The sequence below is a fragment of the Delphinapterus leucas genome, chromosome 11 (genome assembly GCF_059928025.1).
Source record: "Delphinapterus leucas isolate spDelLeu-1000000601 "Yukka" chromosome 11, BTC_Dleu_Yukka2, whole genome shotgun sequence".
In the NCBI taxonomy this organism is placed as follows: domain Eukaryota; kingdom Metazoa; phylum Chordata; class Mammalia; order Artiodactyla; family Monodontidae; genus Delphinapterus; species Delphinapterus leucas.
Genome location: NC_143139.1, coordinates 32,997,661 through 33,011,273, shown reverse-complemented (window position 1 = coordinate 33,011,273; position 13,613 = coordinate 32,997,661). Strand labels below are relative to the sequence as shown.

Sequence of the window (13,613 nt, the reverse complement as noted above, 5' to 3'; positions counted from 1 at the left end):
CTCCAGAGATCACAAACCCTCGTTTTAATTAGCTGTGAACACTGAAAAATCAAGAGATCTAACATTTTTTAAAAATCTGGATTTCTGACTTCTTTTGAAGCAGGCCACAGTGGCCTTATGTTATTAAACAGCAAAGATCAGCTGGTACCAGGTAGCAGCTGCTCCAATCTGACCCTTGGCATTTGTTTACATTCCCTAACTGGCCACCGTAGGCACATGAGTTACTGCCATTGATAGGGGCATTATTACCACAGATAAACAAATATGTTAACTACTCACCTGTAAGTATTACAAGTACTTTATGCTTAATAACTGTATTTGTTTCACTCACGTAACAAAAGTATAGTAATCTGAGTCAATCTTGTAATGTTTTCATATCAGCTTCTTCATAAACCAATCCCTCCAACTTCCTTTAACTGAAACCTGGCAATAGAACACAAATACTATCTCCCCTCAAACTCCTGAGTAATAAGTGCACATTGATGACTTTACCTCAAGCTCCTGAGGTATATGGGGCACAGGATTATGTTCTAAATCCTCCATCCTCTAAGAAAAGGGAGAAAGCGCCTGACAACTCCTTATTTAAAGTAACGGCTTCCCACTGTAACCCCACATTGCCTATATTACCAGCCTTCTGGGAATTTTCCCACATTTCCTAAAGCCTTAACTCAATGACACAGTCTGCACTGTAACATATCCTATCCACATCATGAGTGACTTTCAGAATTCATGTGGATCATCTGTGGAGCACGGTAGCAATTCCTTGACCACCTCCTACCCCTTCACAATACTTAGGCACTCCCTGAAATCCAAAACCTTGCCCCTTATTACCCAGAGGTGCTCTTCATCAGAATCCAATACTGCATTCTTATCACAATGTCTTATCCTTCAGTTTTCTCACTCCTACAATAACTCCACCTACACCTCATGGATACCTTAAGTCTCCTATATTTCCTAGCAATCCATGAACCCCATTCTTATTGTGCTTCCAGCCTAAATTAGTGTTTGAAATACTTTATGAAAACCACTAACTTTCCCTCCTGGCAATTCTGATACATCGTCTAAGGCAACCCAAAGCCTGAGTTAATTCCAAAATCTGTGATTTTTTTCACTGATACAGTTGGGTTGCCATATCCTAGAGAAATTACACAAGCCTACAGATTGGTCCCCCTTTGGATACATGGTCTCTGACTTCCACTGTGCCTTCAACTCCACTAGTAATATTTTTATTTATCATTAGTGAGCCCAATCTCCCATTCATGCCAGCAAGTATTCTATATGTTGATAATTCTCCCCAAGTCCTTTAACCTAGCACCAAACTTTTCACTCTCAATGAGTTACCTTACATACTGAAAAATACAGCAATCTTTAGGCATGAACTACCTCAGCTGCTAGCCCACACCCGTCTCCCCCAATTTGCCTTCACCTGCCCACCCCTAATTTTGTCCTTCCTTTCTTGCTATATAACTCTCTCCTCCCCACCATTAAAAGTTAGACCTTCTTAAATTGGAAGATTGGGATTAACATATACACACTACTATATATAAAACAGATAACTAGTAAGAACCTACTGTATAGCACAGGGAACTCCACTCAAACTCTGTAATGACCTATAATGGAAAAGAACCTAAAAGAGTGGATATATGTATAACTGATTCTCTTTGCTGTACAGCAGAAGTTAACACAACATTGTAAATCAACTATACTCCAATAAAAGTTAGTTAAAATAACAGAACTATCTGTCAGGATGCCACACCACAGCTACCTAAAAAAAAAAAAAAAGTTAGCCCTTCTATCAGTGGTGTTCATCCTCGTCCTCATTCACCTGCTTCATCAGTTTTCCCTTTTCTGTCTTGTATCTTCAACCTCTCTTTCCCTTCAACCTATAAATATGCTCAAATTACTGATCAGCTAAAAAAAGGTTTTTAGGTGATCTCCCTTTAGCCAGTGTCCTTCTCCAGCTAACAACACTGCCTACTTTCCATCCCAGTTAAGTATTTTTTAAAAAGTTATCCACCCAGGCTGAATCTAGCCCCTTCACATGCCATTCATCCTGACACTGCCAAACCCAAGAGATATTTTAATCTTTATATCACTGAAATACTCAGTTGCATTAGACATCGGTGACCCATAATATCGTTTTAAAAAGCTTTATTTTCCACCACTTCCGTAAAAGTGTTCCCTACGGTTCTGACCTTAGTCCACTGCTCTTGTCTAACTATACCTTCTCCTTGGACAACCTCAATTTTGAATGCAGCTCCTCCCTTGAAACCATTCCTCCTATACTGCCAATCTCAGATAATGGTATTATTACACACACAGTAAACAAACAAAAAATCCAGATATTCCCCTTTTTTCTTATTTTAAATAAATTTATTTATTTAATTTATTGATTTTTGGCTGCATTGGGTCTTCATTGCTGTGCGTGGGCTTTCTCTAGTTGCAGCGAGCGGCGACTACTCTTGGTTGCGGTGCGCGGGCTTCTCGTTGCGGTGGCTTCTCTTGTTGCGGAGCATGGGCTCTAGGCGCACGGGCTTTAGTAGTTGTGGCACGCGGGCTTCAGTAGTTGTGGCCCTCAGGCTCTAGAGCGTAGGCTCAGTAGTTGTGGCGCACGGGCTTAGTTGCTCCGCCATGTGGGATCTTCCCGGACCAGGGATCGAACCTGTGTCCCCTGATACAGGTTCTCATCGCTGTCGTTGTCTTCCGTGTCTGAGTCGATCACAACGCGGCCTTTCCACTTCTTTACCATCGTGGTCCCCCGGCTCCCATGCCGGACGCCGCCCGGACTCCAGATATTCCCCTCTTCTTTATTCCCACATCCAACAACCACATCTTGCTGATTTTTCACTTCCTAAGCATTTATCAAATTTAACCCTTTTCCTCCACCCCTAACTCCCTTTCTCCAATTAAGATATTCATGGTTTCTTATTCTATCTCTAGTGCCATCTTTATTTTTTTTTTTATTTATTCTTGGCTGCATTGGGTCTCTGCTGCTGTGTGCAGGCTTTCTCTAGTTGCGGTGAGCAGTGGCTACTCTTCGCTACGGTGTGTGGGCTTCTCATTGCGTGGCTTCTCTTGTTGCAGGGCACGGGCTCTAGGCGCCCGGGCTTCAAGAGTTGTGGCTTGCGGGCTCTGGAGCACAGGCTCAGCAGTTGTGGCGCACGAGCTTAGTTGCTCCGCAGCATGTGAGATCTTCCTGGACCAGGGCTCGAACCCGTGTCCCCTCATTGGCAGGCGGATTCTTAACCACTGCGCCACCAGGGAAGCCCTAGTGCCATCTTTAAAAGTCATCCCCTACACTGAAGACAAGCTACAACCTGTGTTACTGTAGCCCCCCCCTTTCTACCAAGCTAAAATTTTTCAGTAGTTCCCTGCAGTTAACAGAATAAAACCCAGACTTCTTTTTTTTTTTTTTTTTTTTTGCGGTACGCGGGCCTCTCACTGTTGTGGCCTCTCCCGTTGCGGAGCACAGGCTCCAGACGCGCAGGCTCAGCGGCCATGGCTCACGGGCCCAGCTGCTCCGCAGCATGTGGGATCTTCCCGGATCGGGGCACGAACCTGTGTCTCCTGCATCGGCAAGCAGACTCTCAACCACTGTGCCACCAGGGAAGCCCCAGACTTCTTAGTTATAGTTTAATCCACAGTTCCCCAGCTCTTACATAATCACCTATTAATAGCTCTACACATCATGCTTTACACAGCTTTGCTCATGCTCTTCCCTTTGCAGGAATATGGTCCCTGTTACTCTTTTTCTGATTAACTCTTACTTTTCCTTCAGGTTCTGTTCAAATTATCCACCCCTACCAGAAACTTTTAATAAAACCTCAGTACAGGATAAGTGCTTATTTGTCTTCAGCACTTGATGAAACTTCAGCACATATTATATTATGCTATGTACTTGTGTATCTATTTCACTACCTAGACTGTAAGTCAGTGATACAAACACAGTAGCCTACACACAGTAAACACTCAATAAACATTTGTACCCCTGAACTAAATAGAAAAAGATGGGGCTTCCCTGGTGGCACAGTGTTTGGGAGTCTGCCTGCCAATGCGGGGGACATGGGTTCGAGCCCTGGTCTGGGGAGATCCCACATGCCACAGAGCAGCTAGGCCCGTGAGCCACAACTACTGAGCCTGCGCGTTTGGAGCCTGTGCTCCGCAACGGGAGAGGCCGCGAAAGTGAGAGGCCGGAGCACCGCGATTAAGAGTGGCCCCCGCTTGCCGCAACTGGAGAAAGCCCTCACACAGAAACGAAGACCCAACACAGCCATAAATAAATTAATTAATTAACTAATTTTTTTTAAAAAAGATATTATACAGCATTTTTCTCCATCAAACAGATTATCACCTAAGAAGATAAAATAGCTATAATAAAATTAAATCTGCTCTTTTAAAAAAATCAATATGTATGAAATACTTAACTAAATCAAAATTTTCCGTATGTGAATGCAGGAAAAAAATACAGTATTTAAAAATAAAGTATACTGACCACTTGGTGACACTCTTGTTCCATATTTTTAGATATTATTTAGTACTTTAAATAAATTCCATCCTAAGGTTTATTATAAGACCTCATAAGTACAGGGGGAAAAGTGACTGTTAAAAATAACCTCATTCTATCTAAATTAATAAAGCATGACATGTTCCTTGAATACAAAATGAAAAAAATCCTAACATATTCTGAATTTCATCTACAAGTGTGTTTTGAACAAATAGATAATATAATCACTGAGTAAATACAGAACCAAGATTAGTAGGCAATGATATACTTGAAATGTAGACAAATTACCAGGTATGTGGCTCTATTAAATAAGAAAGTGAGGGAGGGGATATGGGGACATATGTATACATATAGCTGATTGACCTTGTTGTACAGAAGAAACTAACACAACATTGTAAAGCAATTATACTCCAATAAAGATATTAAAAAAAAGAAGAAAGTGACAAGCCGGGGGTGGGGGTTGTTGCATGAGGATGATAGAAAACTTGATACATTCTCTTTTCCTCTGTTAGCTGTTATTTCATCCAGTTGCTTCCAGTGATTCCACAGTCCCATTAATAAAACATATTTGAATATAAACCACTAATACACACACACACACACATGCTAGATTTATAAAGTACGTAATGTGCTACAATATGAAACACATAAAACAGAACGTTCCACTGCCAGTAACAGACCTGTGGAAGATGGTGTGAAAGCAAGGCACCCCAGTAGCAGCCAGTGATGGCAATCTGCAAAAGGAAGGTGCTGGGGAGTATGAGAAGAAAGACCGACAGGGTCAGAGGATTAACTATGTACAGGAATGTAAGCAAATATATTGAGGGTGCTGGTTTCAGGTCTGAGGTCAGATTTTACTCTATTTACAAGCTAATGAGTTAGACTGTTACTGTTTCATGGATGCCCGCAGAAGACACAAGACTCTTGGGTCAGAGACAAAGTACTTAATACATCAGCATAGCAAACAACATAAGCGCTGGCACATTTGTGTCAGTTTCCCCAGGTCCCAAGTCCCACAGGGATGATATGATATGAGCCCAGGTGGATGCACATGTCATGGGTTTGGTTCATAACTGAGGAACACTGAACTTGGGGAACCCAAGTAAAAAACCACTATTTTTACCCCAAGCAATAAGCAAGACTGCTCTTTGACACAAAGGGTGATATTACCTTATCCTTCAAGAGTGCTTGCTCACTACACACTCAGCTCTGAGAAATAATATGGATAAAAAGTAATCAGGGCCTTGCACTCCTGGTGTAACTTGGCCAGATGTGTAGGAGTGCAAGAGACCCATGGAGGACTGTCTCTACCAACAGATGGAAGCCAGGTTTCTCACTGATGAAGAAGCAGGGTAAAATATGGAAAAGATACTGCCATGAACTCATATATGTAAATACTGTATAAAAATAAATACAGATGTAAAGGTGCGTGCGTGTGAGTGTGTGTGTGTGTGCGTGCATACATGCACGCACCTAGTGTTCAGATCTTGGTTATAAAAAACCACTCTCCACTAAAGAGAACCTGTGTTCCTTAGAGAAATTGCTGATTTTAGGGTCAGGACAGGGAAAGTATAAAAAGGACCATGAACATCTTTCAGCAGAAATAATCAAAAAATGAGGTAGATAAGTCAAAACAACACAGGTCATCTTAATTTGGCAATAAATTCTTACATGACACAAAAACATTAGCAACAAAAGGAAAAATAGATACATTAGATTTTATCAAATTTAAAAATTTTGTACATCAAAAGTGGACAGTATCCAGGGCTTCTCTGGTGGCGCAGTGGTTGAGAGTCCGCCTGCTGATGCAGGGGACATGGGTTCGTGCCCCAGTCCGGGAAGATCCCACATGCCGCGGAGCGGCTAGGCCCGTGAGGCATGGCCGTTGAGCCTGCGCATCCGCAGCTCCGCAACAGTGAGAGGCCCGCGTACCGCAAAAAAAAAAAAAAAAAGTTTTGGAAATAGTGGAGATGGTTGTACAACACTGTAAATGTAATTAATGCCAGTGAATTGTATAACTGAAAATGGTTACAATGGCATATTTTATGTCATATATATTCTACCACAACAAAATATTTTTAAAAGAAAACACAGAAGTTACTTTGAAGGGATTCACACTGGCCAAATTTGGGCATCAAAATAATAGTGGCAACAGATTATACCACAAAGAACAAAGTTTTGTTTGTTTTGTAAAGGGGCTGGTGGAGAGAAGAGAAAGCTCTTCTCACAACAGAATGCCTGCATAATAAATATAGAAAGAAGCACCTAATTACAGAATCACCCATTTAAAAGCATCTCATTAATAATTAATTCAGGCAAGAAACATCAATGGATGCTAAAACTAGGGGGTGAAAGTGGGATGAAGAATGGCATAATCACATACTTTCAAAGTATCTCCCCACAAACACTAACTTTGAGGAGGCTAACTTCACAGTGAAGAAATTTCACAGGCCGCATCTTAATCAAGTGATAAAAGACAACAATACTAATAAGGAGACAAATCAACAACATGTGCAACCTAACAGGATGCAATACAAAGAACACAGCATCACTTCAGAAACTGCATCAGACAAAAATGCATAACCTGGATCTAATCACGAAGAAACAATAGAAAAACCCAAATTGAGAAACATTCTATAAAATGTCTGTCCTGTATTCATTTTGCCAAAAACAGCCATAAAAATCAAGGAAAGACTGAGAAACTGTTCCAGATTAAGGAAGTCTACAAAAACATGACCCATGAGGTCAGATAGGTCTTTCTGCTATAAAGTGCATTACTGAGGCAGTGTTGGAGACATTAATGGGGTCTCTGGTGAAGGATTACAGGAATTCTTTGAATTATTCTTGCAACTTCTTTAAATTTTAAAAACTGTTTCAAATGAAATATTTTAAATGTTCTAATATTTCCTTCCCACAATAAGGAATTATTATGTATACCCCACTGACAAAAACAAAAACACTGACTAGCATGGTTCTCCTAATTGCTCAGAACATTATTCTCTTACAAAAATACACAACTACTCTCTGTCTGGTTTACAATGCAGTAATTTTTTCCCCCTAGAACAACAGCTATTTTCCACTCACAAAGTCTTTTAGGTAGAAGCTCCAGAAAGATGCCAGCCAGTAAAAGCTATAGTTTTTGTGATAGTGTAAAATGTGAAATGTTACTGAAGACATCCAGACATCAAGTGAAGGTACAGGAAGGTGCTGAAGTAGAAGCACTTTCTACTCCACTACCCTGTTTTATTTTTCTTCATAAAAATTATGTTTTGTTTTTTATCTGTTTACTATCTGTAATCTACAGTAAAATGTAGGCTTCGTGAAAGTAGGAGCTTATTGTCTCCAGAGGCTAGAAGAGTACCTGACATAGTAAACACTTACCAAATGAATGAATATACCATATAGAATTAACTCTATACCCTGAAAAGAGAATATACCTTGCTTTTTTTCCACAGTTAACATTTATTAAATGATTACTATGTGACAGGCATGGTAAAATATGCATTGTATGTGTAAAATCACTTAATCCTTTTTTAAAGTTGAAGTATAGTTGATTTACAATATTGTGTTAGTTTCAGGTGTGCAGCACAGTGATTCAGTATTTTTGCAGTTTATATTCCATTACAGGTTACTTCAAGATAATGGGTATAATTCCCTATGCTATATAGTATTGGGCTGGCCAAAAAGTGCCTTCGGTTTTTAAGTAAAAATAAAAGACACATTTTTCATTTTCACCAAGAACTTTATTGAACAACGTATTCACCTTTTTGTTTCACTACCTTCTGCCATTTTTCAGGCAACTTCATAATTCCATCTTCCCAAAACTTTTTATCTTTTTGAGCAAAGAACTGTTCCAGGTGCCTTTTACAGTCTTCCAGGGAACTGAAATTTTGTCCATTAAGAGAATTTTGTAAAGACCAAAATAAATGGAAATCTGAAGGTGCAACGTCTGGTGAATATGGCAGATGAATCGGAACTTCCCAGCCAAACTGTAAGTTTTTGCTTGGTCATTAAAGAAACATGCGTTCTTGTGTTATCCTGATGGAAGATTATGCATTTTCTGTTGGCTAATTCCAGATGCTTTTTGTCAAGTGCTGCTTTCAGTTGGTCTAACTGGGAGTAGTACTTGTTGGAATTAATCGTTTGGTTTTCCAGAAGGAGCTCATAATCCCACCATATACACAACATCACCTTCTTTGATGAAGACCGGCCTTTGGTGTGGTTGGTGGTGGTTCATTTCACTTGCCCCATGATCTCTTGCTCCACATTGTTGTACAGTATCCACTTTTCATTGCCCGACACAATTTGTTTTAAAAACAGAACGTTTTCATTACGTTTAAGTAGAGAATCGCATGAGGAAATATGGTCAAGGAGGTTTTTCTCGTTTTGCTTATGTGGAACCCAAATATCAAAGTGATTAACATAGCCAAGCTGGTGCAATTGATTTTCAATGCTTGATTTGGATATTTTGAGTATGTCGGCTATCTCCCATGTGGTATAATGTTGATTGTTCTCAATTAATGTCTCAATTTGATCGCTATCAACTTCAAATGGTCTACCCGCGAGTGGAGCATCGTCCAGCGAGAAATCTCAAACACGAAACTTCCCAAACCACTTTTGACATGTTCTATCAGTCACAGCACCTTCTCCATATACTGCATAAATCTTTTTTGCGTTTCAGTTGTGTTTTCACCTTTCTTGAAATAATAAAGCATAATATGCCAAAAATGTTGCTTTTTTTCTTCCATCTTCAGTATTAAAATGGCTACATAAAAATTCACCAATTTTGATGTCTTTTTTTTTAATGCACGCTGATATGACAGCGGTCACATACAATCTAACAAAATTGTTTCGAATGAAGTTAAAGACAACTAAGTTCTACTACAGCCATCTTACGGAAAAAAACCGCACGAACCTTTTGGCCAACCCAGTATATAGTTGTTTTTTATCTGTTTTATACTGATACACAGTAGTTTGTATCTGTTAATCCCATACCTCTAATTTGTCCCTTCCACCTTCCCTCTCCCTTTAGGTAACCAGTTTGTTTTCTATAACAGTGAATCTGTTTCTGTTTTGTATATACATTCCTTTGTATTATTTGTTAGTTACCACATTTAAGTGATACAGCACTTGTCTTTCTCTAACTTATTTCACCTAGCATAATATTCTCTAGGTCCATCCATGTTGCTGCAAATGGCAGTATTTCATTCTTTTTTTATAGTTCAGTAATATTCTATTGTATATATATATATACCATGTCTTCTTAATTCATTCATCTGTTGATGGGCACTTGGGTTGCTTCCATGTCCCGGCTATTATAAATAGTGCTTCTATGAACACTGAGATGCATGTATATATCCAGAAAAAATTCAAGAAGAAAATATCTTATTTTAATGCTCATGGTACAGATAAGAAAGCTGATCAACTAATGATCAATGAATTTCAAACAGTAGAGTAAGAATACAGGCAACATTCTCTGATCACAGAATAACTAGAATATACTATGTCAGAATCAGTATAAAATTGCTACATATCTGAATCAGTGGGATACAGTTACAACAATGCTTAAAGGAAATTTCAAAACTTTACTTATGTTAATAAATAAGAAAAACACTTCACAAGGGTAAGAATGGCCATCAACAAAAACATCTACAAACAATAAATGCGGAGAGGATGTGGAGAAAAGGGAATCTTCCTACACTGCTGGCAGGAATGTAAACTGGTATAGCCACTATGGAGAACAGTATGGAGGTTCCTTAAAAAACTAAGAATAGAACTACCATATGACTCAGCAATCCCACTCCTGGGCATGTACCCAGAGAAAACCATAACTCGAAAAGATACATGCACTCCAATGTTCACTGCAGTGCTATTTACAATAGCCAGGACATGGAAGCAACCTAAATGTCCATCAACAGAGGAATGGGTAAAGAAGATATAGTACATATACATACAATGGAATATTACTCAGCCATAAAAAAGAACAAAATAATGCCATCTGCAGCAACATGGATGAACCTAGACACTGTCATACTGAGTGAAGTAAGTCAGACACAGAAAGACAAATATCATGATATTTGTGGAATCTAAATCTTATATGTGGAGTCTAAAATAAAGGGTACAAATGAACTTATTTACAAAACAGAAGTAAAGTCACGGATGTAGAAAACAAACTTATGGTTACCAGTGGACTGGGGGGGGGTTAAATTGGGAGGTTGGGATTGACATTTACAATACTATATATAAAATAGATAACTAATAACCTGCTGTATAGCACAGGGAACTCTATTCAATACTCTGTAATGGCCTATATGGGGAAAGAATCTGAAAAAAAAAAAAGAGTGGATATATGTATAATTGATTCACTTTGCTGTACACCTGAAACTAACACAACATTGTAAATCAATTATACTCCAATAAAGATTTAAAAAATAAAAAATAAAAACTGCTTCACCAATGAGAAATAAAAAACAGGGCTTCCCTGGTGGCGCAGTGGTTGAGAGTCCGCCTGCCGATGCAGGGGACACGGGTTCATGCCCCAGTCCGGGAAGATCGCACATGTAGCTCAGCGGCTGGGCCCGTGAGCCATGGCCGCTGAGCCTGCGCGTCCGGAGCCTGTGCTCCGCAAAGGGAGAGGCCACAACAGTGAGAGGCCCGTGTACCGCAAAAAAAAAGAAAAGAAAATAAAGAAAAACAAATTAAACTTGAATTAAAATATTAGATTTTTAAAATGAAAGCATAAGTGTTTTAGGCTTTTAGAAAGCAAACTGGAAACATCTATTAAAATTTAAAATATATATGCCCTTTGACCCAGAAACTCCACTTTTGACAATCTATCCCATAGAAACCAAAGTACTGTTTCTTAAAGATATTATGTACTCAGATTTATTGCAGCACTGTTTTGTATTGGAAACAGCGTGAATATTCATCAATAGGTGAACAACTAAATTATTTGGTATAGCCACAAAATGGAACATTACTTGGCCACTAAAAAGATTCAAATTAAAGGTAAACCAAATAACTCGAAGGGATTTTCACAAGCCTCTGAAGGAGAAAAGCAACTTAGAGAAAAGTGTGTGTAACACGATCTCATTAACAAAAATCAAATACCCCAAATGCCTATGAATATGGAGAAAAGTAGAATATACACCAAGCTGTTAATATAGCTGTTAAGACTGAGGAGTCACATATATGATTTTACTTCATTTATGTAAAATTATACACAGGCACAGGGAAAAAAATGCTAAAAAAGACAAAAAGAAAAAAGATAAAAACAGAAACTCTTATTTTAAACAATGAAAAACAACAGAATTAAAATAATCCAAGAGCTGTTTCAAAAAACAAAAGAGCTGTTTATTTAGGGAGAAATATAAACCATTAGCTAATCTAACCGAAAGCTGTGTTTTTTTTTTTTTTTAATTTTGCTTTTCATATTCAGGTCTCTATTATATCAGATTATTTATGTTGACATGCCAGGCTTCCAATTTCACATTTTTTTTTCCCCCAAGTGGATAGCAGTTTGTCCCAGTACTATTTATTAAAAAGTTCATTCTTTCCCCATTTGATTTTTAATACTACTAATATCCTAAATTCCTCGACATATCTAGGTTTGCTTCCAGATTCCCTATTCTATTTCACTGTTTACATTACTACAGCTTTAATAAGTTTTGATATATGGCATATTCAGTCTTCACATGTTTTTCAATATCTAGGTTTGCTTCCAGATTCCCTATTTTATTTCACTGTTTACATTACTACAGCTTTAATAAATTTTGATATATGGCATATTCAGTCTTCACATGTTTTTCAATATCTAGGTTTGCTTCCAGATTCCCTATTCTGTTTCACTGTTTACATTACTACAGCTTTAATAAGTTTTGATATATGGCATATTCAGTCTTCACACGTTTTTCAATACTATTTTTGCTATTTGGCCCCTCACTCTTCATATTAATTTTAGAATCAGTTTGCCAACTTCCATGCAAAAAAAAAAAAAAAAAACGTGGAATTTAGACTGGAACCACATTGAATTCACACCTGAATCTGAAGAGAAATGACATATTTGTGATACTGTCTCTTCATAGCCAAGGATGCTGTGCTGCTCATTTTACTCAGGACTTTAAAATGTTCCTTAGAAATGACTTGTAATTTCATCCAAATAGGTCTCACACACTTCAGTTAAATTTATTCTTATTACTCCTTATAGTTTTCATACTATAGTATTTTTGTAATTAATTAATTAATTAATTAATATATATTTTGGCTGTGTTGGGTCTTCGTTGCTGCACATGAGCTTTCTGTAGTTGCAGCGAGCCGGGGCTACTCTTCATTGAGGTGTGTGGACTTCTCATTGCGGTGGCTTCTCTTGTTGCAGAGCACAGGCTCTAGGCGTGCGGGCTTCAGTAGTTGTGGCATGCAGGCTCAGTAGTTGTGGCTTGCGGGCTCTAGAGCGCAGGTTCAGTAGTTGTGGCGCATGAGCTTAGCTGCTCCGTGGCATGTGGGATCTTCCTGGACCAGGGCTTAAACCTGTATCCCCTGCATTGGCAGGCAGATTCTAAACCACTGCGCCACCAGGGAAGTCCCTGCTATAGTATTTTTAAATTACGTTGTCTAATTTATGCTGCTGATAGTTGATTTTATTATACTGAACTTTGCTAATATCCTAGTAGTTCTATAGTTTATAGACTCCTTTGGATTTTCTGCATAGATAATTATACAATCTGTAAATAGTTTTGTTTCTTTCATTCTAACCCTTAACCTTCATTTTTCTTGTCTTACTGAAGGTGTTGAGACCACCATTACCATAATGAATAGAAGCAGTGAAAACAGGCATTATTGCTTTGTTCTGGTTTTAAGGAGAATGCTTCTAACTTTACCATTCAGTATAGCAAATGCCTATCAAATAAAGGAAATTCTCTTCTATTCCTAGCTGGCTGACAGTTTTTATAATTACTGAGTGTTACATTTTATCAAAGTATTTTTCAGCATCTATTATCTCTGTTGCTTCTTTTGAGAGAGGCAGTCTGCCATGAGTTCTGAACGTCCTTGTACATGCCTGCCGTACATACCAAACTGAAAGACCTAACCATCCAGTGATACTGAAGAGTTT

At 38.5% G+C, this 13,613-nt stretch overlaps 1 protein-coding gene across 15 annotated transcripts in view; it reads right to left on the bottom strand.

The window, feature by feature from the left end:
- Positions 1 to 13,613, bottom strand: part of PPHLN1 (periphilin 1) — a 144,189-nt gene that overhangs the window by 100,951 nt on the left and 29,625 nt on the right. The window lies entirely within an intron of this gene.